The 26,602-nt window shown below is 48.6% G+C and overlaps 1 protein-coding gene across 2 annotated transcripts in view; it reads right to left on the reverse strand.

Annotated features, from left to right (window-relative positions):
• GREB1 (growth regulating estrogen receptor binding 1) overlaps window positions 1-25,907 on the reverse strand; it is a 154,805-nt gene extending 128,898 nt beyond the window's left edge. For both annotated transcript variants that reach the window (XM_056128477.1, XM_056128469.1), the window contains exon 1: window positions 25,779-25,907. The gene's annotated coding sequence lies outside the window, so the exon portion shown is untranslated. The remainder of the gene's footprint in view (window positions 1-25,778) is intronic.
• Between the last annotated feature and the right edge of the window lie 695 nt (window positions 25,908-26,602).

A 26,602-nucleotide genomic window follows, 5' to 3' on the forward strand; every position in this document is an offset into this window, starting at 1 on the left:
CCCAGTATCCATGTCCCCTTGCGGTGACATCTCCCTGAGCACTAAGTCCAAACACAAGACCCCTAGGACTCTGTTGCACTAACACTTCCTAAGGCTAAACAAAAAGCAGAGAGGTCATAGATCATGTTAGGAAAAAAACGCTCTGACCTTCAAAATGGTGCTGTCGGGGGCTCCCTGCCTGTAGAATGCACATGCCTGCCTCATCAACTTCCCAGGACTCTCCCCTCAATGTCTCGGAAGTCCTTCCTCCCTGCAGACTTCCAGCCCCAAGGCCTCCTTGAGGCCCTGCATTTCCACAGTGCTTTCAGGGACCAGGGGCCCAACCACCACACACCGCGGTCTCCTTTCCCTCCCCAGCACAGAGCCCCGACTCTAGCATAACAAGCTTCCAGAACAGGAGGAAAATAGAGAGGGAAGGCTTTTGCCTTTCTTTCCCCTTTCCTTTCACTCCCATTTTCACTAAGGCATCCAGTTGAATGGGAAAACAACAAACGCACCAAATAGGCCCAGAGAGCCCTAAAGTGGCCTGGCAGGTGATCTAACAAACCGCAGTTAAAGAGGACGGCAGAAAGACTGGGGAGAAGGCAGCCGAGATAGAGAAGGCATCACTAAGTTAATGATGGTTGGAGGAATCGCTCGGGATGGAAGATGTGTGCTGAAAGTAGATAAAGGACCAAACGTGATGGCCTCTCAGTATCTGTATCGCAAACCATAATGCCCCAAAGTAGAGAGAGAGAGTATGGGGGAAACTGTTTGCCATAGAGGTAGGGGGAGGGTTGGGATGGGAGGGATACTGGAGATATTGGTGGTAGAGAATGTGCACTAGTGGAGGGGTGGGTGTTTGATCATTGTATGACTAAAACTCAAACACGAAAGTTTTGTAACTGTATCTCACGACGATTCAATACAAACAAACACTGTCCTCCCATTGTTCATCGATTTTGCTCGAGTGGGCCCAGTAACGTCTCCATTTTGAGACTTCTTGTTACTGTGCTTGGCATATCAAATACATCACGGGGAGCTTGCCAGGCTTTGCCGTGTGGGTGAGATACTCTCGGTAGCTTGCCGGGCTCTCCGAGAGGGGCGGAGGAATCGAACCCGGCTTGGCCAGGCTGGCTGCGTGCAAGGCATGATTCAATAAAAACAAACAAATAAATAAATAAAGGCAATCACCGGGCACAGCAGAGATGCCTCACCTGAGGCCCTCTCATTCACTGCCTAATTGATGAGAAAGCGTAGCTGCTTTTCTTAAGGTCACTAACGCAGAGAGGCGCCCAATGAAACCTGCTGGAAGATGTGCCAGGAGCCCGAAGCAAATTCAATTCCGAGCATCACCCGGGCCCCTGAGCACCAGTGGTGTGGCTCAGAAGACCCCTGAACACCAGTAGGTGCAGCCCTGGGAGCCCCTGAGCACCCGTGGGTGCAGCCTTGGGGGTCCCCAGCACCAATGAGGTGGCCTGGGAAACCCTCACCCTTGAGCCCTTGCACTGAACTGAGGCTCGGTTGTCTGAAGATCACTGCTCGGGTTCCCCTTCTGCTCCCTTGAACTCCAACCCCTCGCCCAGAATGCTGCCATGGTTTCCAAGGTTGGGATCAACCTCCCTCCCTCCAGCCTGCAGGGCCTCAACTCCCTGACACGGGCAGCTCCTGCCGAGGTCCATGTCTTTGCTCTTCACTGTACCAATTCCACCCTCCATGTCCATGCTGAAGGGGGTGATGATGAAACCTATTCCACACACACACACATACACACACACACACACACACACACACACACACACACACACACTCAACACCTAGGTCCCACCTGCCTTTGAGTCTGTCCCCAGTGACTGACCTGTCATTAGGGCTCAAGAAAACATGCGGTGGACGGGGAGATGCTCCAAAGTCAAGCACAGACCCTGCAGGCAGGAGACCCTGGTTCCAGCCAGCACCACGTGCCCGCCCCACACCCCACCCCAGCATCTCTGGAAGCAGTTCCGGAGCATCGCCAAGTGTGCCCCCAAGACATGCTTATGGCAATAAGCAAACTGGACCCCTTCAACCAGTTCGGGTCTGCCACCTCTTTATCATAGACCTAGGGGATCTCTCTCTCTCCTCTCTCTCTCTCTCTCTCTCTCTCTCTCGTTCTCTCTCTCTCTCCCACCCCTGCGACCCCCTCCTCAAGCCCCTCACTGCTCCTCATTAGATACACGGTCCTACCAAAGTCTGCTTCCAACCATTTCCTTCCAAACTCTGCTTACAAGTAAACTGAAGCAATTCATCATTTGTTATTATTATTCATCAATGTGTGAAGATTGGATTTCTCAAGGAAAAAAAATAATCAATACTCTGCTAAGTCTGTCTATTCTCGAGTGTGATCCTGAGGGCCCAGCACTTGCTCTACACTCACTCTATGCAACGAAGAGATTAAGAAATGGTTTCGACAACACCCAATAAGAGAGAGAGAACAAAAGGGAATGCCCTGCCACAGAGGCAGGGTGGGATGGGGGGGATGGGAGGTAGGAGGGATACTGGGATCCGGGGTGGTGGGAAATGGGCACTGGTGGAGGGATGGGTATTTGATCATTGTATAACTGAAACCCAAACACAAAAATTTGTAAGTCTACAACTATACCTCATGATGTCTCACTAATAAAAATTAAAAAAAAAAGAAAAAAATGGTTTCGATCACCGAAATAATAGCATCAAGGAGAAATAAAAGGATGGGTGTTCAGTAGTATCACTCCACTAAAGCGCATCAATATTTTTGACAAGGGCACCCTCCCAGAGGTGCTTAGCCCAGCTGTGCCAACCTAACACCAGTGCCCAGATGTCAGCAGGGTGATATGTGGTGGTACCCAGGGCCCACGGGGTGTTGGGGACAAAAGTCAAGGCCTCACATGTGCTAAGCATGGGCTTGTGCCATCTCTGCAGCCCCCCCCCCACCACCAACATTTAAAGAGAATCGTAAATGTTGACAGGGGCTGCAGTGGCCAAACCTGTCCCATCTTCCAGGCACCTCCTCTCCTGTGTCTAACACAGCTGGTTCGTCGGGGGGACAGAAGCAACTCCTGGACTGGCTTTCAGAGGCTCTTTCCCCAGCGTGTGGCCCAAACTACCATGAACCTGTTTGTCTGTTTTTTTAAATTCTCCCCACTCCTTTAAGAAAATAAAGTCAAGAAATTTGCTTTTACATGGATAGACATGGAGAGTATCGTGCTGAGTGAAATGAGTTAGAGAGAGAGGGACAGACATAGAATGACAACATTCACTTGTGAGATATAGAAAATAAAATAAAATACAGGTTGAGAATAATACCCAAAGACAAAAGAAATGAATGAGGTGAGGATTGGTTCATGATTGGAAGCTTGCCACAAGGGTGTGGGGGATGGAGAGAGCAGTTAGGATAGAGAAGGGACAGCTATGACAATGAGTTGGAAATGGTCACCTGGACAAGAACTGGGTGCTCCAAGGAGGTAAAGTGGGTCTGGAGTGATAGCACAGCGGGTAGGGCGTTTGTCTTGCACACGGCCAACCCAGGTTCGATTCCCAGCATCCCATATGGTCCCCTGAGCACCGCCAGGAGTAATTTCTGAGTGCAGAGCCAGGAGTAACTCCTGTGTGGGTGTGACTCAAAAAGCAAAAAAAAAAAAAAAGTAATATGCATGATAGCCTTTCAGTAACAGTACTGCAAACCACACTGCCTAAATAGAAAAAGAAAAGAAAAGTGCTTGCCATAGAGACAGGATGGGGATAGGAGGTCAGCAAGGAAACCGGGAACACTGTGAAACATCAGTGGTGAAGTGATGGAGCTCAAACATTGTTTGACTGAAACTCTATCATGAACCGCTTTGTAACTGTGTACCTCACGGTGATTCAACGAAAGACCAAAACCCGCATAGAAAGAGACTAAAAGGGAACAGATACCATGAAAACCGAGGTTGAGAACAGCCGTCTGAAGTGCTATTTCATTTCTCTATTTTCCCAACATTACTAAGTATTGTATATAAGGAAAAGAGATGAATCCTCTGTGGTCAGGAAACAATCAAAATGCCTGTGATCAAGGAAAAATGAGAAAACCAGTTGCAATAAATTCAGTCCACAGAATAACAAAGGCCAGCTAAAACTAGGTCAGCAATATAAATATGGATGATGCCAATCATGATTATAAAAAAACAGATAATAATTTCATAGCAATGCAACATAAACATTCGGGCAGAAGGAGAAAAGATGTACGCATGAACAGTCTGGGATGGGAAAGACCACGAGGCCTTCGGCTTGATGGGGAATGTTCTGTCTTTCACTCTCTGGGGCCATGGAGAACCTCTGTGCTTTCGGGGGTCTAAGCTGCAGAGGACAGCAAGCACCTATGAGGTTCAAGCAATTCTGATACAGCACTGACCGCTAAGAAGTTTCTCTCTGCAGCCCACTCTGCCATCCTCCTCGTCCAGGGCCAGCAGTGAGGCTTTCCCATGACACTGGGCAGCTCGTGACACCAACACAGCCTTGATGTCAGGTGAGCTTCTGCCTGTATCCCAGTCCTTTCCCTTCCCAAGTCTATGCCCTTGTCTTCAAGATTTCCTCAGCCCGGGCAATAAAACTTACCTTCTGGGTGGCCGGAGAGTTTGGACAGTGCGTTAAGGCCTTACATACAGGCTGACCAGGTTCGATCCCCAGAATCAGATTTGATCTCCTGAGCACTGCCAGGAATAATCCCTGATCAAAGAAACAGGAGGAAACCCTGAGCACCTCTGGGTGTGATCCCAGAACCTATCTCCTGAGCTCATTAAAACAACTGCTAGGTCTTCATCCATTCCCTCTGCTACCTGTCTTCACTCCATGAAAAACCACAACTAACATAGTTTTTGCATGGGTGTAAGTTTATTTTATTTTATTTTATTTTATTTTGGTTTGGGGGCCATACCTAGCTGTGCTTGGGAATTACTCCTGGCTTTGCACTCAGGAATCACTCCCAGCAGGCTCGGAGGAACATATGGGATACTAGGGATAGAACCTGGATCTGCTGTGTACAAGGCAAGCACCCTACCCACTGTATTATCTCTCAAGAATATAAGTTTAAATGACACTGGTAATGGGGCCAAAGAGAGAGTACAATGGGTAAGGTACTTGCCTTGTACGTGGACAACCCCTATTTAATTCCTGGCACCTCATATGTATGGTCCCTCAGCACCGCCAGGAGTGACCCCTGAGCACAGAGCCAGAAGTAAGCCTTGAGCACAGTAGGTGTGCCCCAAAACCAAAACCAACAAGCAAAAATGAAACAAATTATTTCTATTGATGGCCAAATAGATGGAGAGCTTGGTACAGTCTCTGTGGTCAAGATGTTTCTTCATCCTATTCATGATCAGTAAGAAGGTAATTATTACTTTTATCAGCATAAGCTATAAAAGGAGCAAATGAGGGGTTGGAAAGACAGCAGAAGGGTGAAGGCACTTGTCCTACAGGTGGATGACACCGGTTGGGTCCCCAGCACTGAATATGGTTCCCTGAACTCTGACGGGAGTGACCCCCAAACCCAAATAAATAAGGAGCAAATAAATAAACTGTAGAAAGCCCTAAACTGACTGTTCTGTAAGTTTCAAGCAGGAAGTGGGCACTTCACATGTGTTTATGGTTGGACATGCTATGAAATGCCTTCCTGGAAAGCATTATACAAAACAAAATCCAAAAGTCCCTTCATTGGGGCTGGAGCAATAGCACAGCGGGTAGGGCGTTTGCCTCACACACGGCCGACCCGGGTTCGATTCCTAGCATCCCATATGGTACCCTGAGCTACCACCAGGTGTAATTCCTGAGTGCAGAGCCAGGAGGAAGCCCTGTGCATCACCAGGTGTGACCCAAAAAGCCAAAAAATAAATAAAAAAATAAAAAATAAAAATAAAAGTCCCTTTGCTCTTCAACAAGCTGGGTGAGTGTAACTCAAGGGACACACCGGAAACCCGTTAAACCCCTTCCGGGTCAGGAACCCCACCATGAACGCAGGCTGCCCTCCTCCTGCACTCACACACCCTCTTGTCCCCAAGGTCCCCGCAGCAACGTAAGGATTTACCTGACAGACCAGGCCGGAGGTGAATGCATGCAAAGTCAGGAGGGAGCACTGTGGAAGCGGACAAACATGGACTACGGCCACTTCCCATTCCAGCTGGCTCCAGCTGGTTACTGGCTCCCTAGAGGGCCTGGTTCCTGTGCATGAGCAGTGGGGGCAGAGAGGGTAGGGAACAGAGGTGCTGACTGGAGTCAGCACAGGACCTATGAATCTCAGATGGATCCTTTTTTTTTTTCTTTTTGGGTCACACCTGGCGATGCACAGGGGTTACTCCTGGCTCTGCACTCAGGAATTATCCCTGGCGGTGCTCAGGGGACCATATGGGATGCTGGGAATCGAACCCGGGTCGGCCGCGTGCAAGGCAGATGCCCTACCCGCTGTGCTATTGCTCCAGCCCCTCAGCTGGATCCTTGACCTCAGTCCTAGACAAGACTCAACGGGAAATGGGGAAGAACCTATTAGTTCACTAACTCTTAGATGCTCTTACTTCTCAGACTGACACTACAATCTACAGGGAGTTTGCCAAACTCCACTTTCTATTGTCTTTGATTCCGCCCCCCCCCTTTTTTTGTTTTTTTATGTAAGGCACCATGGTTTACAAAACCATTAATAATAGGGCTTCATGGGCCGGAGTGATAATACAATGGGTAGGGTGTTGGTCTTGTAAGTGGCTGACCAGGGTTCTATCCCTGGCATCCCATATGATCCCCCAAGCACCACCAGAGGTAATTCCTGAGTGCAGAGTCAGCAGTAACCCGAGTATAGCTGGGTGTTACCCAAAAAGCAAAATAATAATAATTATTATTATTATTATTAAAAACCCTGAACAAACGGTTTGAGGCTCTTCGTGTTCCTGAAGAGAATAGACACCACTGGGCTACACTAGCACACGACAAGGACGAATGGAGACATTTACTCGAGCAAATCAATGATCAACAGGAATGACAAGTGATACAATAACAATAATAGTAATAATAATAATAATAATAGGGTTTCATGCATAACAAAACCCAGCATCACTCCCTCCCACAGGGCGTCCACTACTCTCCACCACTGTCCTACTGTTCCCCTGCCCCGCCCCATCCCTCCCCTGTACTAAGGTTCCCACTGAAGACCAGTCTACAGGTTCTGTAGCCTTTGGGTATTTGTTATTTTCCTACTTTGTCTTTTTTATATCCCACAGATGAGAGCCATGTCTGTGTCCATCCTTCTCTTTCTGACTAACTCCACTCAGCACAACAGTTCCCCAGATTCACATCTTTCTTAGCCTCAAGTTGATGGAGGACAGGGCCCACCTGCTGTCTTCCTCACCCCTAAATTCTCTAAACAGAGGCCCCGGATGCACTCAGAATCTTTCCACTATTCAGCCTCCGAGGATAGGCATCAGACACCCACTATTTGCTCATCAAAACAGATTTTGCCATCGTCGTTCCCATTTCCATCAGACGGCACAATTTTAACCAATACAGTAATCACCCATAATTTGAAGGATACCTTTGAAAAGTTTCACAAGCAAAGAGGATCCAAGTCTCCCACAGCTCACCTTAGGCCCCTGGCCCCACCCCAAACCCATACACAGCTCTGAGCGAAATAGAGGCAGGTACGGTGAGGGGCATATGCTTGATGGCTTCAGCGACCAGCCTGGACAGCCTGGCACTGGAAGCAAAGAACCACACTGCAGGGCTGGTGGCAGCCACCCTCCCACTCCCACCTTCTGGTGCGGTGCCTGGGGCCTCCCAGGTTCGGTTCTCAGTGGCCTGTACACCCTCCCCCAGGACATCCCCTGCACCCAAACCTGGCAGTGTCAGCCTCTGTCCACATTCAGCCGCTGAACTCCAGCCCAGAAGGGAACAATTTCTTTCCTTTTTTGTTGCAAGCTACTGGCTGGAGCGATAGCACAGTGGGTAGGGTATTTGCCTTGCATGCGGCCCACCTGGTCGGCCCAGGTTCGATTCCTCCACCCCTCTCGGTGAGCCCAGCAAGCTACCGAGAGTATCTCGCCCGCACGGCAAAGCCTGGCAAACTACCCGTGACGTATTGGATATGCCAATACATACTGAATATGCCAAACACAGTAACAAGAAGTCTCACAATGGAGACGTTACTGGGCCCGCTCGAGCAAACTGATGAACGGGAGGACAGTGCTTCAAAAAGCTAGTTTTTTGCAGCTAGCTTTGTGTCTTCATTACCCAGCTGGCCTTTTTTTTTTTTTTTGAGAGAAGCAAGAGCAAAAAGAGCCCCATCATCCTTCCAAAATGAATGTTTGTCTTTACAGGGATTAATGGGGTGGGGTGGGAAGAGCAACAGCGCTTCCTCTTCCTTCTCTGATGAATATGTGTGAGTCCTAGGAAGCATTTATGAATAACAGAACAAAAAATTTTACAACTAGGAACCCACCCTTGCGGGCTGCACTAGAGATCTAAAGGTGGCCTGCTGGGGTCTGTCTGTAGGCGGGGTGGCAGCTGGAGGCCTCCCTGGGGGCCGGGGTTCTTCCAAGAGCTGTGCTGCCATCCGTCAGAGAAAGGGCAGGGCTGCAGCACACAGGAGGAGAGAGGGCACCTGGGCACTCCTGCCCAGGCCTCCCTTCCCCCAGGTCTACCCTACTTGGCAGGTCAGAGCAGGTCAGAGTGCCCCAGGAAGCCCCAGGTCACCATCCCTGCCTGACAAGGAAAGGTCCCCAGTTTCTGTGGCGGCAAAAAGCCAAAGCAGCAAGACTCCTGTTTCAGAAGCGCCCCCCACCCCCCAACTCCCACCTCCCACTTCAATGCTATCAAGTCTTCAGCCACGATGTCCCTCCCTCACGATCGATGTCCCTTTGGCTGGGATGCAGCCTCGAATTAGTTAGGGAGCACGCCAAGTGCGTCTTGCCAATTTTAAGCATTTTAGTGATCCAGTTCATTTGACTTGATAATAAACAATACCAGCTATTCTTTTTGTTTGTTTGGTTGGTTAGAAATGCTCAGGACTTACTTCAGGCTCTGGGATAGGGGATCGCTCTGAATGGGGTACAGTGCCAAGGGTTAAATCTCAGTCAACTGAGTACAAGGCAAGCAAGCACCTTACCTGCTGGACTATCTCTCTGGCCCATAGTACCAATTTTTAACACCTTTTTCTTAAAAAAAAAAAAAAAGCAAAGGCAGTTCAATGGAAGGCAAAGAAAGTTTTCAGCCAATAGTGCTGGAATACCTGGGTTCCCACAAACATAGAATGAACCTTGACCTAAACCTTTACACTTTCTACCAAAATCTACTTAAAATGGATTGTGGACTTGCATGTAAAATATAAGTCTATAAAGTTTTTCTGGGGGGGAATCACAATTGAAACTCTACATGCTCACAGGCTAAAAGTCTTTTTAGATTGAATACTGAAAGCACAATCCAAACATAACATGCTGACATACTGGACTTCATCAAAATTTTGTCGTTTTTCTGCGTAAAATGCATCATTAAGAAGATGAAGAGGACTGGAGAACAGGGGAGGTGCTCACCTTATGCTCAGCAGACCAGGGTTCGATCACCTATGTGGGGTCTGTCAGTCCCACTAGGACTGATGACTGAGCACTGAGCAGGATTAATCCCTGAGCAATGCTGGCCCCCAAACAGACAGACAGAAAGGAATAAGCTTTGAGCACAGCAGAGTATGACCCAACTCCCCACACAAAAGAACTAATAAAGAAAAGAAATTGGGTTCTCATACATGTCAGGTGGGAACAGAATGTTCCAGCCATTCTGGGGTAAAGCCTTTCCGTTTCTTCTAAAACCAAATGTGCAACGGTCACAATACCCAGAAATTACACTCCTGAATATTTATAGAAAGGAAAACTTAGGGATACCCCAAAACCTATACTCAAACATTAATAGTTTCATTTACAGTAGACCACAATTAGAAACAAGTCAGCTATCCTTCAATAAGTTAATGACGAAACCAACTGGGGTACAACCACAGCCTATGAAGACAATGTTTATGAGAAACAGCCTCGTTCCTGACGCTCCATTCACTCTCAATGGAATGACCATCTCTGAATGAAAGTTATGTGTACCTAGGTCAAGAAGTCAACATGACAAATGACCTGGCACATGAGTTGCAGGACGAAGAGAGCGGCTTGGAACACCTTCAAGAGCGTAGAAGAAATAGCTAAGAGGATGAAGAACCTCCGGCTCCTGGCACATCTCTTCGATTCCACTATTCTTCCTGCATTAAAATACGCCTCGGGGCTGGAGCGATAGCACATCGGGTAGGGCCTTGCACGTGGCCAACTCGGGTTCAATTCCCAGCATCCCATATAGTCCCCTGAGCACCGCCAGGGGTAATTCCTGAGCGCAGAGCCAAGAGTGACCCCTGTGCGAAAGGTTGTTGCTCCCTTCCGCCCTCCTCCCTCTGGAAAGAAAGATGGCGGCCACATGGGAACCTTGTGGACAGCAGGTATGAGCCGGGGGTGTGGGGGCGACTAAAACCTCATGGGAAGGGGGGCGTTCCGGTCCGTCCTTCACGCCTTAACGAGGCCACCAGTTGCCCCCACGAGCGGCTCTCCAGCACGGCCACAGCCCCAGAAGCACAATGACCTAATGCAGAACCCAGCAGCTTGGAGCAGAAAAGTGAACGGACTATGCGTTGATCCAGCCCATCAAGTCTGCCGGAGGGGAAAGGGTGTTGCCCCATTCGCCCTCTCCTCTCTGGAAAGAAAGATGGCGGCCACATGGGAGCCTTGTGGACAGCAGGTATGAGCCGGGAGTGTGGGGGTGACTAAAACCTCATGGGAAGCGGGGCGTTTCGCTCCGCCCTTCACGCCCTACCAAGGCCACCGGTTGCCCCCCCCCCCCGCGAGCGGCTCTCCAGCACGGCCACAACTCCAGAACACAGAAACCAATTTCTTAACTATCTGACTTTCAGTAGAAATACTTCCAGGGTCAATAGGTAAAATAGCAGAAATGCAGAAATCCAAAACCAACATTTAATTCTTGAACCCAGCTGTAGAAAGCAAACACTTCACAATGCTTTTTCAGCATGTCTGATTTGGGGGGGGGGGTAAACTCTAAATAATAGTGGTGAATCTTATTGAAACAATGAATCTAATCAAAGCAGACAGAGTGTTAACTAGAATTCATCTGCCTCACAGGGACGGGGAGGGGTGGGGGGTGGGGTTTTATTGGGGTTCTTCAGGGTAAAAAATAAGTATTGGTAAAGGGAAATGTGTTTGATATTTGCATGACTGAGACATAAACCTGAAAGCTTTGTAACCTTTCCCACAGTGATTCAATAAATAAATTAAAAAAAAAAAAAGAGTGACCCCTGTGCATTGCCGGGTATAACCCAAAAAGAAAAAAAAAAAAAAGAAAGAAAATACGCCTCAGAGACCTGGGCCCTACGCAAACAGGATAAGAACACTATTCGGGTCTCCCAAATAGGAATTGAAAGAGCTATGGAGTATCACGTTTCACTCAAATGAGAGAAAGAATCCGGAGTTCCAACCTCCATTGACGATCAAGAATCAGGGTCGCTGTCTCATTTACCAAGGCATCAAAAATCAGATGGACTGGACACGTAATGAGATTTGGAGATGATTGCTGGACTAGAGCTGTTACCGACTGGATTCCATGAGATGTCAAAAGACTGCATAGCCGCCGACCTACCAGATGGTCAGACTTCTTCATCAAGACCCTGAACGATCAGTTTGAGGCTCTTCATGTTCCTAGAATGAACAGACGCCATTGGGCTACACTAGCACGCAACAGGGACAAATGAAGACGTTACTGGCACCTGCTCGAGCAAATTGATGATTAACGGGAAGTCAAGTGATCGAGTGATCAATCTTAAAGATGGAAACAGTATGTATCTCTTACTGTGTTCATTCAAAATGACTAGAAATATTAGTAAGGAGTAAATTTTAAAAAGATTGCTTAACTGAATTACTAGCTAAGGAAATGAGAAAGAAATACGCCTTTAGATGGAATCCCACCCTTGAGCAGATCTCCTAGTAATCTAGAATGCTGAAGTCCCTGAGTTAAACTTCTAGAAGAACTTCCCCCAAAGGAGTCGCTTTACATCTGTTTATTGTTATGATAACGTTCAACCACACCTATGTGTACCCCCATCCTTCACAATTTTTATATAACTAATGCTGTGAGAGGGGAATAAACGGTCACTGATTACTAACCAGCTGGGGGCCCGTTCCTTCATTCTTCGGTAGCTGTCGGCTGACCTGGGGTGGTGGTTCTCAAACACTGAACACACTCATCCTTGAATTCACACTTGGGGATGAGAAGTAGCAAATGGTTCTAGCGCTGGAAGCTCCCCCAAACCAAATTGCCGCCACTAATGCCAACCTCTCGGTCTAGCTCTATCCTTCACCCACTCACACAAAACTGGGTCCCCCACCCTCCACTGCCCATAAAACTGTGAGCAAGTTCCCTGGCTTCCTTTCACCTCCATTTGCTCATTTTTCTTTTTTCTTTTCTTTTCTCTTTTTTTTGGGGGGGTCACACCCAGCAATGCTCAGGGGTTACTCCTGGCTCTGCACTCAGGAATTACTCCTGGCAGTGCTCGGGGGACCATATGGGATGCTGGGAATTGAACCCGGGTCAATCGCATGCAAGGCAAATCGCATGCCTACCCGCTGTGCTATTGCTCCAGCCCCTCCTTCAAGTGGGTACAACCTTAGGGTAAGTGAAAAGCCACACACTTAGGGCAAAGTACAACACTGCTTATTTCTTCTCTCATCTTCTCTCAGACAGATTCATGTCCCTGAAGTTCCCGAATACACTGGCTCAAATTCTACTTTTCCTGGGCTGGAGAGATGGAACAGAGGTAAGGAATTTTTGCCTTGCGTGCAGCAGACATTATTTCAAATCCTTGGCACCACATATGTTCCCTTGAACACCACCAGAGGTCACTGCAGAGCACAGAGTACTGCTGGGTGTGGCCCAATCCCAAACAGAATAGTCTACTTTTTCGAAATCAGAATCATCCCCATCGCCATTAGTAAGCACGTCAGCAATACTTTCTATCACTATGGTTTGAACAATGCTCCTGAAGGTCAGGGTCCATGGTTTTACATCTTTTTAATATTCTTTTATTTTATTGAATCACAGTGAGAGCATTATAAAGCTGTTCATGATTGGGTTTCAGTCATAGAATATTCCAACACCCATCCCTCCACCAGTGCAATTTCCCAATACCAATGTCCCCAGTTTCCTAAACCACCTCTGACCCCAGTCTGCCTGCCTCTATGTCAGGCACCTCTTCTCTCTCTCTCTCTCTCTCTCTCTCTCTCTCTCTCTCTCTCTCTCTCATTTTAGGCATTATGGTTTGCAGTACAGATGCTGAAAGATTATCATGTACAGCCCTTTACCTACTTTCAGCACTCAATTCTTGTCCAGAGTGGAGGGAATGCCAACTGGTTCTGCCTTTTTGGAAAACTAGAAATTGAGCTCCGATTTGACCCAGCAATACCGAGGGGGTCCAAAAACACACCACAGAAACATCATTTGCATGTCTATGTTCACTGCAGCACTGTTCAGAATAGCCAGAATCTGGAAACAACCTGAGTGTCCAAGAACAGAAGACTGGATAAAGAAACGATGGTACATCAACACAATGGAAAATACTATGCAGCTATTTAGAAAAATAGGTCATGAAATTTGCTTATAAATGGATGGGACTTTGAGAGTATCATGCTGAGTGTAACCCAAAAAAGAAAAAAAAAGAAAAGAAAAGAAAAAGAAAAAGAGTGGGGCAGCACTGAATGGAGGACAAATTGGAAGGCCACGTGGAAATCAACTTGAAACAGATGAAAAGGGAAAAGGGAACAGTGCCAACACAGACTTTTGTTGTTGATGCTGCTGTTTCTGGGTGCTGGGGACAGAACTCAGGGCCTCACACATACCAGGCACTTGCTCTACCATTTGAGCCACACCCCTGGACCACAGATGCTTTTCTTACTCTAGATTTGGTTCTCATTGTGGATTTTTATGGTCACAGAGACAAGCAATCAAGTCCTAGCGCAGCATTTTCTCAATATCAACATAAACAAGTTACTAATCATCTCTGGGCTTTGATTTTTCACCAGAAACAATGAAAATGGTATGCCTGCTGTACAAAGAGTGGTTGTGAGGCTCTTCTGAGGTAACATACAGACAGCCCACCATGAACCCGGCCAGGAGGACGCACATAATTGATACTTCCTCTCAACTTCGTCCCTCTTATAATTTCTAAGAGAAGAGGAACTGATTCTATGCAATCTGATAGCTGGGCATTGTGACGTCATTATTTATTACTTCTATGTATCTACGTTAATGCAAAGTTCTAGTTCTGTGGAAATTCAGTCACGTTATGCTATCAAATTATATGCTATCAAATTACATACTATCAATTGAGCCACATTATACTATCAAAGTGAAACTCCATGAGATTCTTATAATTGCTAATACAATCAAATTCAGTGGAGTACTTAATGAAGAGATTTGACTTTTTTTTTAATTTTTTTTATTTATTTATTGAATCACTGTGGGAAAGGTTACAAAGCTTTCAGGTTTATGTCTCAGTCATGCAAATATCAAACACATTTCCCTTTACCAATACTTATTTTTTACCATGAAGAACCCCAATAAAACCCCACCCCCCACCCCTCCCCGTCCCTGTGAGGCAGATGAATTCTAGTTAACACTCTATCTGCTTTGATTAGATTCATTGTTTCAATAAAAGATTCACCACTATTATTTAGAGTTTACCCCCCCCCCCCAAATCAGACATGCTGAAAAAGCATTGTGAAGTGATTTGCTTTCTACGGCTGGGTTCAAGAATTAAATGTTGGTTTTGGATTTCTGCTCTTTTACCTATTGACCCTGGAAGTATTTCTACTGAAAGTCAGATAGTTAAGAAATTGGTTTCTGTGTTCTGGAGTCCTGGCCGTGCTGGAGAGCCGCTCGCGGGGGGCAACCGGTGGCCTTGGTAGGGCGTGAAGGGCGGAGCGAAATGCCCCCCTTCCCATGAGGTTTTAGTCGCCCCCACACTCCCGGCTCATACCTACTGTCCACAAGGCTCCCATGTGGCCGCCATCTTTCTTTCCAGAGAGGAGAGGGCGAATGGGGCAACACCCTTTCCCCTCCAGCAGACTTGATGGCCTGGATCAATGCATAGTCCGTTCACTTTTCTGCTCCAAGCTGCTGGGTTCTGCATTAAGTCCTTGTGCTTCTGGGGCCGTGGCCGTGCTGGAGAGCCGCTCGCGGGGGGCAACTGGTGACCTCGTTAGGGCGTGAAGGATGGACCAGAACGCCCCCCTTCCCATGAGGTTTTAGTCGCCCCCACACCCCCGGCTCATACCTGCTGTCCACAAGGCTCCCATGTGGCCGCCATCTTTCTTTCCAGAGGGAGGAGGGCGGAAGGGAGCAACACCCTTTCCCCTCTGGGCAGAAATGATTGCCTGGATTAACGCATAGTCCTTTCACTTTTCTGCTCCAAGCTGCTGGGTTCTGCATTAGGTCATTGTGCTTCTGGGGCTGTGGCCGTGCTGGAGAGCCGCTCCTGGGGGCAACTGGTGGCCTCGGTAGGGCGTGAAGGGCGGACCGAAACGCCCCCCTTCCCATGAGGTTTTAGTCGCCCCCACACTCCCGGCTCATACCTGCTGTCCACAAGGCTCCCATGTGGCCGCCATCTTTCTTTCCAGAGAGGAGAGGGCGAATGGGGCAACACCCTTTCCCCTCCGGCAGACTTGATGGCCTGGATCAACGCATAGTCCGTTCACTTTTCTGCTCCAAGCTGCTGGGTTCTGCATTAAGTCCTTGTGCTTCTGGGGCTGTGGCCGTGCTGGAGAGCCGCTCGTGAGGGGTGACTGGTGACCTCGGTAGGGCGTGAAGGACGGACTGGAACGCCCCCCTTCCCATGAGGTTTTAGTCGCCCCCACACCCCCGGCTCATACCTGCTGTCCACAAGGCTCCCATGCGGCTGCCATCCTTCTTTCCAGAGAAGAGAGGGTGAATGGGGCAACACCCTTTCCCCTCCGGCAGACTTGATGGCCTGGATTAACGCATAGTCCTTTCACTTTTCTGCTCCAAGCTGCCGGGTTCTGCATTAAGTCCTTGTGCTTCTGGGACTGTGGCCGTGCTGGGGAGCCGCTCGTGGGGGGCAACTGGTGACCTCGGTAGGGCGTGAAGGACGGACCAGAACGCCCCTCTTCCCATGAGGTTTTAGTCGCCCCCACACCCCCGGCTCATACCTGCTGTCCACAAGGCTCCCATGTGGCCGCCATCTTTCTTTCCAGAGGGAGGAGGGCGGAAGGGAGCAACACCCTTTCCCCTCTGGGCAGAAATGATTGCCTGGATTAACACATAGTCCTTTCACTTTTCTGCTCCAAGCTGCTGGGTTCTGCATTAAGCCCTTGTGCTTCTGGGGCTGTGGCCGTGCTGGAGAGCCACTCGTGGGGGGCAACTGGTGACCTCGGTAGGGCGTGAAGGACGGACCGGAATGCCCCCCTTCTCGTGAAGTTTTAGTCGCCCCCCACACCCCCGGCTCATACCTGCTGTCCACAAGGCTCCCATGCGGCCGCCATCCTTCTTTCCAGAGAAGAGAGGGCGAATGGGGCAACACCCTTTCCCCTCTGGGCAGAAATGATGGCCTGGGTTAACTCATCGTCCGTTCACTTTTCTGCTCTAAGCTGCTGGTTTCTGCATTAAGTCCTTGTGTTTCTGGGGCTGTGGCCATGCTCCAAACTTAACTCTGATTTTCAGGGAGAAAGATTGGGTGGTTTACTTCTCATTGATCACTTTGTATATAGAGAGATGTCGCGCGGCCGCATAAGCGGCCGCGCGGTTTTAAGAAAAAGTCCTTGTTCCCGCATACTCGAGCTGTGTTTGTAGAGGCTTCTGGTCACCAGGGTTCCATCTGGGGGAGGCGGGATGCGGCGCCTACTCCATCTGGAACTTGCCGGTGCTCTCGGCTCTTTTTGGAACCTGTTTTTTCTTTTTTCTTTTCCTCCGGGATCCCGCACCCTCCATGTGTTCCTTCTCTTATTCTGAACGCTTCAAAGATGGCGCTGGGGGGCGGGCTGTGGGCGTGACTTCCGGAATCAGAGGTTACCTGGAAGGTGTAGTCCGGCAGATTTGAGAAAGAGTCCTCGTTCCCGCATACTCGAGCTGTGTTTGTAGAGGCTTCTGGTCACCAGGGTTCCATCTGGGGGAGGCGGGATGCGGCGCCTACTCCATCTGGAACTTGCCGGTGCTCTCGGCTCTTTTTGGAACCTGTTTTTTCTTTTTTCTTTTCCTCCGGGATCGAGATTTGACTTTTTAAGGCCTGTCTCTGTTATTTAAAACTTTTCAGATCATTAAATGGTATTTAATTTTAAAATCTCAGGAGTGGCAGATTCAGATACTCCAGTCTGTTCCCAAACTTCCTCTTTGGGCTTTGTATTTATACCCACAACTTACAGGAGCACTCTTGGGTGAGAAAACCGAAAAGCAATGACAAAGAGGATGTATAGAAAATGTCCAGATCATTCATCTACACTTGGGAAGCAAGTATCTGAGGAATCACTCCCCTTTGGGCTTAATCAGTTTGGAGATAACTCCTCAACCAAAAAACACATGGATGATGGATACCAAAGAAAATGAAGGCCCTCATAAACCCGAGGCCCAGTGAGGCTCTGGCAATATATTACCCCAAAATTAATCTGCTCTCATGACAAACGGGAGATAAGAATATCTGGCATGCACCAGAGCATGGGGAAGGAAGAGAATCTTGTGTGTCAAACCATAAATCATAATCATTTTTAAAGGGCAAGTCTGTGTGTGTGCTTTCAACAGCCAAATAAACCAGGACATTTAAGAATCATATGGATACCAGAGCTTCGGTGGTGGGCGTGGATATATATCAGTTTGTGAGCAATGCTTTTGAAACATACAGTACTGAAAATCAGTGGTATATCGATTTAGTACATACCACTAAATAGAGAGTGAGTCTTTTGGTCCACAGGAGGGTCAGGGAGGTAGGAATAACCATTGAGCTTATTAGCATGGCAGAAAGGTCATCTGGTGCCCTAATCCTGACAGCCATTCTTGCCTTGTGAATGAGGCTGAAATTATGTGTACTGTTTGCAACATAAATCCACCTGCGGATAACAGGAAGGTGCACAGCCCAGGGCTGACACGAGGGATTTACACACTGCTCGCTGTGTCAGGTACAAATGTGCTAACATCTAAGAAGAATCTGCTCCAACCTTCACTGCTCCAGCAGGAAAAGTCTCACTTCTTAAAGCCCCACTGCAAATCTTCATGCAGTAAATGTACTGTGTAACCCAGTATAGGAAACTAAATCACCAGCATCTCAGAAGTCCTCTTTATACTCATTTTCAGACTACTCATCCTGGAGTGACTCACACATCATGTATCTCATATCCGGCTTCTTCTGCTCAACATTAGTTTGTGGCATTTGCATGCAATTATATATAATTATATTTGATTCATTCTTCCAAAATCTTTTTTGAAAATTTATTGAGGTTAAATGCCATAAAATAAACTACATCTTCAAAATGTATAATTTAATTAGTTTTGACATATATATTTGTAGCAATTCCATGTCAAGTTAATGTATATGTCTGCTTTCTCAAAATAATCCATGAATTTTGGAAGTTAAAAATAGAACTTAAAGAAAAGGTAAACAGCTTTGAGTAGGTACACTGGCTTCCTTCCAAATCTCGTGTGGAAGATTGGGATGGTGACATTTATACTGTCCTATTGTTAACACTTCAACAGAGACATTTATGTTACGTATGTTCTATCAAAAAATATATACAGCTTTACAAGACCATAAATTCTAAATTTCCTTTTAAGCTGACACTGTGAATAATGTTATATGATAGACAGAGAGAAGTTGAGAAATCATGATAGAAAAACAAAAATCTACACGCAAAAATACATTCTTTCTCTCTCTCTCTCTCTCTCTCGCTCTCTCTTTCTCTCTCTCTCTCTCGCTCTCTCTCTCTTTCTCTCTCTCTCTCTAACACAAATACATACTTGCAAAAGCACTAACTGGCAAAATGTCTAGATTAACTAAAAAGCATAAATTCAAACTGAATTATAATGATGATAATGTATAGAGGATTTCAGATCAAAGACTATTTGCTACCTGTAGATACCTATAAAATCTAGATAACATTTTACCCTTAAAAAAAGAAGAAAAAAAGCCCAGGGGCTGGAGCCATAGCACAGCAGGTAGGGCCTTTGCCTTGCACGCAGCCGACCCGGGTTCAATTGCCAGCATCCCATATGGTCCCCTGAGCACCGCCAGGGATAATTCCTGAGTGCAGAGCCAGGAGTAACCCCTGTGCATCGCCAGGTGTGACCCAAAAAGCAAAAAAAAAAAAAGGCTCCACTGAATACACACATAAGTTAGTGCTGGAGTCTCTTCTGTGCCTCTGGAATCTCATCCTCTGACTACAGACTCCGAACCAAGCATTCTCACCCTGAACACTGCCAGGTATGGCCCTCCAAACGAACAAAAAAACAAAATGTAATCTTTAGAGACTGAATATTTGTGTCATTACACACACACACACACACACACACACACACACACTTTCCCACTCCTATCATTGATAGGATTCATATATCTGGGGACAGCGCCTAGAAGGTGGGGTAAAGTAAGGCCATTGGGTGGGCCCTAATCCAACAGGTTCTTATAAAAAGAAACAACATGGGGGGGCTGGAGTGATAGTCCAGCAGGTAGGCTGTTTGCCCTCCACACCGCCATACCTGGGTTCAATGCCCACCACTCCATATGGTCTCCTGAGCCCACTAGGAGTGATACCTGAGTGCAGAGCCAGGAGGAAATCCTGAACACTGTCAGGTGTGGCCCAAAAATCAAGGGCTGGAGCGATAGGGTAGGGTGTTTGCCTTGCACAAAGCAGACCCGGGTTCGATCCCCGAAATCCCACATGGTTCCCCCAGCACCGCCAGGAGTAGTTTCTGAGTGCAGAGTAACCCCTGTGCATTGCTGGGTGTGACCCAAAAAGCAAAAATAACAAAAATCGAGAGAGAGAGAGAGAGAGAGAGAGAGAGAGAGAGAGAGAGAGAGAGAGAGAGCGGAGGGCTAACTTTCTCCCTCTAACCCCACAAATGTCCTCTTTCTCTTCACCTCCCCTTCTCCTATCTTGGCCCCCTCCCATACAGACCCCCTCTCCATGCGCATGGAGATACAGAGAAAAGGCGTGAGAAGACAAAGCAATAACACAGCCCTCTGCACACCAGGCCCGAGCTCCCCTCAGCACACACCAAAAGGCAAGGACCTTGATGGATCCTGGACTTCCGATCTCCAGGAGAGAGAAAAATAATTTTCCACTATTTAAACCAGTTCAGTCTATGGCCGTTTCTTATGACAGCTGGAGCTAATAAAGGAAATGCAAGAAGGTAACGTTGGATCGCTGATGTTTTTGCGCCCCTTACTTCAAAAACCATAGCTACGAGTCTCCGTCAACCTCCCACCGGCACCAGATTTTCTCCTCAGGGGCCACCCTCCAGAACTCACGGCTGCTTCTCCCAGAAGGGAGCATAAAATGAGGCCCCCATAACCATGCCACTGGACTCCACGCCAGGCTGTTTTCACTCGGAGCATCCCAGAGGAGGGCAGGCGAGAGCCCTCCTCACCCCAAGGGACCCAGCCCTGGCACAATCCAACTGCTGCCGCACTCCAGGCCTAGTTTCACATATGAGTGAACATATTCCTGGTCACAACAGTGGCTGCACAACACATCACAAGACACAACCAACCCATTCTCCATAATTACCACACCACATTTGATGGGGTTCAGACAGTAGGCAACAAATCATAGAGGAAAATGTATATCTCTATATATTACTGGGCCCACTCGAGCAAATTGATGAACAACAGGAGGACAGTGACAGTGACAGTGAAATATATACACATATATATAGATATAGATACATACATATTTTCAGACATATGTACCAAAGCTCACATCACCCAAACTTTAACAATATGTTAGTGATATTCTATGGAATGTCTCAATGGCTCCCGCCAAAACAGAACAATCTTCACACTGTTTTCTATAAGAACACTTTTTTGTAAGCATGTTCAGGAGTTCCTCATAACAGACAATACAACATATATTCATTCTTTCGTTTGTGTTTTGGGACAGGGCTTGGGGCTTGGGATGGAAACATCCCAGATTTGGTGGTGGGAAGGTGTAATGGTGGTGGGATTGGTGTTTGAATATTAAATGTAATCAAATATTGTGAACTAACTTATGAAATAAAAAAATTTATTAAAATTATTAAATTATAAAAATAATTAAAAACCATAGCTCCATTAAGTCCTCCTAATGGATTCGCTTTCATCCTGTCCCCGCCAGTCCCAGTGCGCATATCACACGTGGCAAGAAGAGTACCAGGAAGCTAGCAGCATCCCGCTGCGTGGTGTGATGGGGAGGTTAGTCCAGCCTGCCCTACACCTACTCTCCCTGAATGATGCCAGATCAAAGTGGTCACAGTGTGGTCTTGGATAATAGACGCTTGACTGGGTTTTCTATGAACATAGAGAATGACCATGACCAGCCCTTTATAGCATAGAAATTCATTGGCAGTCTTGCCTCAGACTGTCAGCTCCATGGGGGGCAGGCTCTGCTTGCTTTGTTCACTGCTGTAACTGTATCTTTTTGTTTTGTTTTGTTTTGTTTTGTTTTGTTTTGTTTTGTTTTGTTTGGGGGCCATACCTGGCTTAGGGCTTACTCCTGGCTCTGTGCTCAGGGATTATTCGTGGTGGGGTTCAAAATTGGGGGAAGCCATATGTATTATGTGGATCAGTGATCAAACTAGGGTCGACTACATGCAAGACAAGAGATAGTATTCCCATACTGTTTGACCCTAACATTTTAGGGAAAAAATATGCACTACAGGGTTAACACCAATTTCTGAGGTTATTTTATTCGGGGGGGGGGGTGATTTTTTTTTTTTGGCTACACAGTGTCAGGAGTTGAACCCAGGAACTTCTGCAAGCCAGGCCTATTCTCCACCCCTTTAATCTACCTCCCAGTCTCTCCTATCTCTCTTAAGAAAATTAAAATATATTTTAAAAACCTCTTATGAGGGGCTGGAGTGATAGCACAGGGGACAGAGCGTTTGCCTTGCACACGGTCAACCTGGGTTCAATTCCCAGCATCCCATATGGTCCCCTAAGCACCGCCAGGAGTAATTCCCGAGTGCAGAGCCAGGAGTAACCCCTGTGCATAGCCGGGTGTGACCCAAAAAGAAAAAAAAACTCTTATGAATGGGCTTAAATTATGCATTTCAAATACATAAAATTTTACAAGAGACCTTCCCTACTCTGTCCTATATTTTTTCTAGGTACAATTACAAACAAAATAGAATGATGCATCTGTACATTTAAAAACCAAACCCAAAACCCAAGAGTGTCCATGAGGCAGTGTAGACACGGAGATTAGCTCTCCAGAACCTTTGCAAGGGATCAGAGGTTCAAGGATGCTCTAGAATGGGCAGATAAGGGCTGCTCAAGCTGCCCTGGGCCATCCATCCTAATGGTCAGCTACTCCCAAAGGCTCAAGAGGCTCCCTCCCAGGGCTGGGGCTGAGCCACTGGAGCAGACACAGGGGGGCCGTGTGGATCTGAAGTCAAGTTCTGTCCACCCACTCAAAGTCTGCACGTCCTTACCACAGCTTTGTATCAGTGTCCCTTCCTTCTCAATGTCCCTCTAAATTCCAGTAACTCTGCCTGGGGGTGAGTGAAGGGGAATGCCACTCTCAGTTACAACACATCCTCGTCTCATCCTGACATTTTTTCAATCTTTTTTCTTCTTGTTAAGATTACCTCTGAATGCCTGTCACTGTCACTGTCCTCCCATTGTTCATCGATTTGCTGGAGCAGGCCAGTAACATCTCCATTGTGAGACTTGTTGTGACTGTGTTTGTATATCAAATACACGTTACGGGTAGCTTGCCAGGCTTTGCCGTGCGGGCGAGATACTCTCAATAGCTTGCCAGGTTCTCTGAGAGGGGTGGAGGAATCGAACTCGGATCAGCCACAGGGGCAAACCGCGTGCAAGGCAAACGCCCTATGGCTGTGCTACCTCTGGATGCCTAGGAACCTAAATCTTTCAAATGGAGAATCCACAAACTGGGCACAGCGTTCTTAAAGAGGGATTGTGATGCAGAGGAAAATACTGGTACCAAGATAAACTATGAACCATAGTTCAATAGCGGCTTCTAAATGAAATATTGATAAAGGCTTCCTATAACAAGCATTAAAAGCTTGAAATATGTCAAGATAATAATCTCTTCATAATGACAAAATATTATGACAAGTATTTGAAGTTTAATTTCATGCTATCCCATAAGACATGAACAGTACAGCTGAGACAAAGTATATTGGGTAAGGAATTCACCTGGCATGCTGCCAATTTGGATTCAATCTCTGCATAGCATATGGTCCTCCAGTCCCACCAGGAGTGCACAGAACAAGGAGTAAGCCCTTAGCATCCCCAGGTGTGTCCTCAAAAGAAACAAACAAAAAAAGCAAGTATTGGCCCAAAGGGCTACTTCCACTAACTAAAAATATGTCAAGCAAAATCAACCCTTTAATCCAACTACAATAGCCAAACAGTCCAAGTAGTTTCACTTTGGACCTGGGCATAGGTTCTTAATCCTTAGACCATTCACCTGCAGTGGGGGAGGAGGGGGGTCTGGAAAAGTCCCAGCATCCAGTTCAAACTTGACACGAAGCAGATGAGCACGAACACCTTAACTTGTGCCTGACTAGATTGTTCCACATTTTATTTATTTATTTATTGACTTATTTATTGCTTTCTGGGTCACACCCTGTGATGCACGGGGTTACTCCTGGCTCATGCACTCAAGAATTACTCCTGGCAGTGCTCGAGAGGGACCATATGGGATGCTGGGACTTGAACCCGGGTCAGCCGTGTGCAAGGCAAACGCCCTACCTGCTGTGCTATCGCTCCAGCCCCTTGTTCCACATTTTACACAGATGGGTTTTTGTTTCCTAGAACTAAACTCTCAAAGCAACCCCAAAAGCAGTGCTCCAGAAGCTATGAATTTATTATTAAAAAAAAAAAGAAAATCCTCCCAATGTGCCCAGGGATTTAAGACATTCTAAGACAAAAGTAGGATTTAACTTACCCCCAAAGACTGAAGCAGAACAACAGTACCGCAGGTATAGCACGGGCCTCACCCATCTGGATTACCCACAAGGCTGACCCGGATTCAATGCCCCGCACCCAATATGGTGCTTATACCCTGCCAGAAGTGACCTCTGAGCAGAGCCAGGAGTGAACTCTGAGCACAGCCAGGTGTGGCCCCCCAAACAAAATAAATCACCCCTAAAAGTTCCAATGACAACAACAAAAAATAAAAAGCTCTCACATCTTCCCAGATTTTCTTACAAAGCGATGCAACCAGGTGACATTATATAACATTTACATAAGATGTAGCTCAGATAACCGCGGGCTCCATGAATAGAACCCAATATTAAACATCGAAATAAAAATGCGTTCACTGGCAGTAACAGCTTACTCGTGTTAAATCTGCACATGTTTTTAAAAGAGCGTTTTACATTTACAAGCCTCAAATAAACCTCTTTAGAAGTTTATTAAATATTTAATAAGTCTATCTCAGCAGAGCTTCCGTATGCAAATTTAAGGAGCTCCTTTTTCCTGTTTTCCCTTAAGACCAGCATCAAAAAAGGGTGGCAGCAAAATGGCCCAGTCCTTCTGTGAGAATACCAGCCTGGAGTAGTGGCGGACACACCCCATACACAACACACACACAGAGCACACATACGCACACACTCCACACAGCATGTACACACATCCTCCACACACATCCTCCCCCCCCATCCCTCCAGACCCCAGGGAGGCTGTCTTTGTTCCCAGACTCCTATCCAGGGATCCAGTTACTAAGCGTCCCCTGCCCCAACCCGCCTCCCCTCGGACGCAGTCCCACGGCCGCCCCGAAGGAACGCCCCATTCCCCAGGTGTGGCTGGGGTGTGACTCGGGCTTTCTAAAACGCACGCCGCCGCCACACGCGCACACGCACATACGCACGCACACCCCCAGATTTGTTTTCACCATCCCTGCCATTCAGCAAGGCCACCTAGGGTGGCTCACGTGGGCCGCGCGCTCGGCACCCTCTTCGACACACACCCGTGCGCACCTCCACGCGTGCACACACACACACACCCGCAGCATACACACACCCACGAGCCGGGGAGCCACACTCGCGCAAGCGCGCGCGCACACACACCCATGCGCGCACACACACACGGACGCACCGCCACTCACGCGCGCACACACCCGTGCACCGACACGCGCGCGCACATACCCATGTGCACACACACACACGCAAGCACCGCCACTCGCGCGCGCACGCCCATGCGCGCATCCACGCAGGCACCGCCACTCGCGCGCGCACACCCATGCGCCGACACGAGCGCACCCATCCATGCGCACACACACCCGCGAACACACAGACACACCCTAGGCGCGCGCGCGCGCGCACACACACTCACACACACACACATACATACATACACACATATACACACACAACGGCACTGCACCCAGATTCCTACGTGCATCGGGGCTGCACCCCGAAGCCCTCGCACCTCCCGGACGCCCACGTCCACCCTCCTCCCCCCACCCCCGCGGGCTGGCCGGGGTCGCGCACCCACCCGACCGGCGCGCCGAGCCCCTCACCTCGGCCCTTTGTCCTCCGCCGCCGCCGCCACCGCCGCTCCGAGGCCGCCGCCGCCGCGGGAGGACCAGCCCGGCCCGGGCGACCGCCACACCCCCCGCGCGGGCCGCGCCGACCCGGGCGCTGCCAAAGCCCGGATGTGCGGAGCCCCGGCCCGCGGCCGCCCGACCCCTGACCCCGGCCGCGCCGCTGCGCTCCGCCTCTCCGGGTCTTCGGGCCGGCCGCCAGGGGACCCGGGCTGGGGCAGGGTCCGACCCGGCGGAGGCGGGGACGCGGGCGGGAGCTGAGCCCCCCACCCCCCACCCCCCACTGCGCTCTCCCGCCCGGGGGCGCGCCCCGCCTGGACCCCGACCTGCCTAGCGCGCGCCCAGGACGCGATGCCCCCACCCTCGCCCGGGGCCACCCCTGCCCCTTCGCTTCTCGCCTCTCCCCAGGTCATCTGGAACAAAACCCCCCAGGAATAAGAAGCTCCCCACCTGCGTGCCCGAGCGCCGGCCAGACGCGCCACCCACATCAAGATGTGTCACTTTTCTTCTCTGTTCGCCAGATGGGTTCCTCCCTGCAGCGGCCGGACCCCCACTCCTAGCTCCCACGCCCCAGGCAACCCCACCGCCGAGTCTCTGGAAGCCTCTTCAGAAAACCTAGGCGCCCAAAGGGGTACAAGGCCACGCTGGGAGGCAATAGTGGGGAGCCCAGGCCCGGTGAGGAACTTGGTCCAAAGACCCGGGCCTGCACCCCGTCCGCCCGATTGGGCCCCTCCTCAGAGCTCAGCCAACTCACTCAAACAGCCTGAGCACGGAAGACTCAGGTGTCCAGCAGTCCCGCA

Source organism: Sorex fumeus, unplaced genomic scaffold (assembly GCF_029834395.1).
Source record: "Sorex fumeus unplaced genomic scaffold, SorFum_2.1 ptg000006l, whole genome shotgun sequence".
Lineage (NCBI taxonomy): Eukaryota > Metazoa > Chordata > Mammalia > Eulipotyphla > Soricidae > Sorex > Sorex fumeus.